Below are 4,657 nucleotides of genomic sequence, written 5' to 3'. Positions count from 1 at the left end.
TGGGTCTGAGCCCCACAACAGGAGTTAGTGAGTGAATACTCACAGCTACGGGCCCAGGTGGGAAGGGAAATGGGAGGAAAGGAAAAGGGAAAAGGGAAAAGGGAAAAGGGAAAAGGGAAAAGGGAAAAGGGAAAAGGGAAAAGGGAAAAGGGAAAAGGGAAGGGAAAGGGAAGAACAGGACTGCGCTGCAATCAGTGGGACAGATCTAAACATTTTGATGAGAGAGGAGCCCTGGAACTTGTGCTCAGCCACCCTTAGGGACAGAACTCCAGTCAGGACTCATCCAAGAGACCCAAAACCACCAGCAGTGCCCACCCCTGTCTCATTTCCCAGCATCATTTCCCTCTGGGTGTGCACACACAGCAACCAAACCCAGCCCAGGCAGGGGCAGGGCAGCAGCCCCTCACACCTGCTGGGAGCCAGAGCAACATTTCCAGCTGAGAATCCGCCCCTGATGGGGACTGCAGTGAAATGCCACCACTTTCAGAGCTGTCACCTGTAAACCAACGAATAATCTGCTCATAATAAGAAATGTTTCTTACTTGAGGGGAGTGTTGGGCTGAACAAGATATGTGCGGTTTCCCCCAGATGGTCTAAGAAATGGCAGGCTGAAATAATATCTTTTGCATCTAAAGGTATCATTAATATGGATTTATTGAGTCAGTTTTCCTGCAAGACAATCAAGCAGTTCACAGACACTGTAGGATTACCATTTGCTCAAAGATGTGTTGGGAAATCCTCATATATTTAAGACAAATATTTGAATTCACAGGAGCATGAGTTATCCTGCTAAGTCAACTCAGCACAGCATATTCTGCAAATTACAGACAGATTTGTTTCTTTCACATTAAATTCAGCACTGTGCAGGCAATTTTCCCATCAATAAGTGACTATTTTATAATCGACAGCATTTGTATTAATGGGCAAGTAACCAAGTCCAGGCACAGAATTCTGCAGTCAAACTAGGTCATTATTAAGGCCATTAGTACAAACACCTTCATTATTTCTCACTGAAATAAGATGTTTCTATTTGCTGAGGCCTAGGTGGGGACCAGGGTTTGCTGTTTGGTGGCTGCACCTAAAACCACTGATTTAGAAGGAATCCACAAAGGAATGGGGCTTCACAAGAGACACGGGAAACCCCTTTGCTGTTTGCAGCCCAATCTCAGTTCCTCACCCCTGGGACAGCACAGGACACACCAGGGGACCTGGGCACTGAGAGCCAGCAGGGGCACAGCAACTGTTCCACAGCTCCCTGGCCCCACATCCAAGGGCAAAACCCACTCACATGGGATGATTCAAGTCTTCAAACTGAAATAGAGGAGGGTTAGATGGGATATTGGGCAGGAATTGTTCCCTGGGAGGGTGGGCAGGCCCTGGCACAGGGTGCCCAGAACAGCTGGGGCTGCCCCTGGATCCCTGGAAGTGCCCAAGGCCAGGCTGGACATTGGGGCTTGGAGCAGCCTGGGACAGTGGGAGGTGTCCCTGCCCATGGCAGGGGGTGGCACAGGATGGGCTTTAAGGTCCTTCCAACCCAAACCATTCCATGATCCCATAGCCCTGCCTGCAGCAAGGAGTCCTAACACACCATGAGCTGATTCTGATGGTGCAATGCAGATTTTCCTCATCACGAGGGTGAACACCTCTAAGAAAACATCAGGTAAAAAAGAGAGGCAAGAGAAAGCTGGATGGGAGACAGAGTCTGAGCAGCTGTGCAAAACAGCACTGGGTGCAGGTAGGGATGTCTGAGGTGTGGGAGAGGGCCAGGCCTGAGGGTGAGCATCTCTGGTGCCAATCAGGAGACCAGAAGTGTGAAATCAAGAGTCCGCAGCTAATTAGGACAGAATTCATCCTTGTTCCTGTCTGATTTCACAAAGCCTACACGTTACTCCTGCCTTCAGCCTTTAAGACCAAAGTACCTCTTCACAAAACACTTGTCTCTCAAAATGAGTCTGAGCTTATTCTTCACTTGAGCAAAACACCAGACCTTGTACTTGTAGCCTTTTATTGCCTCCACGTACAGTCAATTATGTGTTACTTGTGAAGAGATTTGCCTTTAGTAATGTTAAAATTGTACAGCATGTACTTGGAAAGGTCTAAATCTAAATCAAGGACTCATAATTTCAAGTTTTGAAATGGTACAGGGACAGTAAATAAATGTAATCTTTCATTTTCAAATTTCTCTGCATGAAAGGAACCAAGGTGGGCTTGGGAATCCAAAACTTTTGACAAAAACAAAACAGAAAGGAGGCAGCACCAAAGCTGAGGCAGTAAATTTGTCTTTAAGAAATTAGTTCATGCATTTGCATATCCAACTTGATGTACAAAAATTAAACCAAACACTGCACTACTGTCATCATAAAGTGAACTGCATTATCTTCTGTTTATGTAACAGACCATCTATTTCTTCTGAAGGACATCTGTCTCAGGACCCAAACAGTGAAAGCAGGGCCTATTTAAAGCACAAATCAAGGGAAAATACCAACTCCTCATTATGCTGTGACCTGAACGTTCAGTTCCAGGGGAAGGGAACAGCAAAAATAGGCAGAACGCCCATCAGTGAACACCAAAGCAGTGTTAAAACAGATCTTTTTTAAAGCAGAATCAGCTACAAGTCTCTAAAATCAATTTTCCTCTCAAGTTTGTTGAAGCTTACAGGGACACCACGCTGCTGCCTGTGCCACCCCTCACAGCAGGCACCCAAACAATGGGACTGGAAGATGCTGCTTTGGTTATTTGGCTGCCACTCTGTGCTCCCTCACCAGCCATGCCCCAGAGCTTTGGGCAGTCTCTCAGCTCTCACTCTTCTCCTCTGCACTGCTCTGTTGTTACTCAGATGAAACTCAACAGATAAATAATTCCCCATATTCCCTAAGTACTCTTTGACAGTGCTTCTCTGTTTAATGCCAGGCTGAAGTCTAAAAGAAATCAGTAAATCCATGTGTACACGTGGCACAAAGCTGCCATTCCATAAATAAACCTACAGCTGTGTGGCTCCAGTCCAGCTGCTGGGGTGTCATTACTATTCTCCAAAAAAAATGCAGATGTGTGCCCAGGAGGAACTCTGAGCAACTTCCTCTTGGCAAATCCACTTTGGAGAGCCCAGAAGTAAACATTTAAAATCAGTTCAGGTAAATGTGATCAGCCAGTGTGACCCCACAGTGGATTCCTCATGAAATCAAAGGAGCTCCCTTTGATTAAAATGAGAAGCAGCAGAAAAACATGCACTGAGAATGTTGAATTAGGAATTGTGTGTATTTGTAGGCAAAGGAACAGTTGCACATTTCAGTGGTAAAAAGCTTTTACTAATGAGCAATTGTTCTCTTCCGCTACCTGCATGTAGATCAAAAACCACAGGGCTTTTGCTTTTCACTAAGCAAGAGAAGTTAAACTCAAATTATATTCATCTGAGAACAGGTACAAGTGGACTTGTGGGTGTAATGACAGTGCAAACATTGTTTGCATCACTGATTCATGGAACTCAGCCTTATTGTGGATGATCTGATGTGCAATTTGATAAGTCTATCATATTGTTATTGCCCAAAATCCATATATTCTTTTGTTCTTAAGATGAGTCTCTTTAAAATAGGAACCAGCCATGTCATAAATTCTGTTACAAAGATAACAACTACTAAACCCTAAGTTTTAAATCATAAACTGGAAGAATGGGAATGACATTGGAAACAAGCACATTATCATAGGACAGTACGTTTTTACCAAGAGATAAAAGATTGTAATTCTTTGTTTTTCAGAATTCTTATGAGTGGGTAGTAAACAGGTACAGAACCTATTGAAATTAAACCAGGCATACATGGAATCAGACAAGGCACACAGAAGTGACCAAATATTCTTTTTAACAACCAATTCACCAAGCAGAAAAACACAAGATGTTCTCTGAGTCTCAGTTCTTTGCTTTCTTCTCCCATGTCATATTACTCTCACTTGGTTTGGATTCTATTTCTACCTTCTCTCGTTGTTTATTTTGCAGCTTCACCAGGAGCTGACACATCACTTTGACTTCTCCTTGTAAAGGGTTTTGTGTCTTGTATTAAAATACCTCCTTTGCTGGCTGACAGAAAAAGCTGCAGCAGCTGCACTTCCCATGCTCAGCTCCTTCCAGAGGCAAACACAGAAATGAGACAAGGGAACATTTGCCTCCACCCTGCTCTCTTAGCAAGACATTTATATTATTTTATCCAGCTTCTGGTGGGAATTAGTCCCAACCACTGCTCATTCCCAAAAGGAAAACCTCCAAAAGATACCTGAAAGTTTTGCCCTGTGGCTTTGGCCTCTCTATTTTGGTATTGTTAATTTGTCTTAGCTAAAAATGGATTGTATTTGTAAGGGTTAAATGATAAATTAGCCAATAAGCCTTTAAAACTTAAAATACAGACATTGAAAGCACCCAAGACCAAATAACAAATTTCAATAACGAATAATGATTTTTTTTTTTTGTTCAAATAACAAAAAGTATCCTAACAGGTATCTAAATTCTTGATAGCACAAGCACAGTGAAAGTCAATACTCTCCCTCAAAATGAAACTCATTATTTCTCAGACACGGTGGATTTTAAATATCATCTTTTGACCTGAGTGCAGCTCCTTACCAGAATCTAAGAGCTGTTAAATTACTGATGGGCTGCATGTAGGAGAAATAT

This window comes from Corvus brachyrhynchos, unplaced genomic scaffold, assembly GCF_000691975.1.
Source record: "Corvus brachyrhynchos isolate BGI_N302 unplaced genomic scaffold, ASM69197v1 scaffold10, whole genome shotgun sequence".
In the NCBI taxonomy this organism is placed as follows: Eukaryota; Metazoa; Chordata; class Aves; order Passeriformes; family Corvidae; genus Corvus; species Corvus brachyrhynchos.
This window is presented reverse-complemented; position numbering follows the sequence as displayed.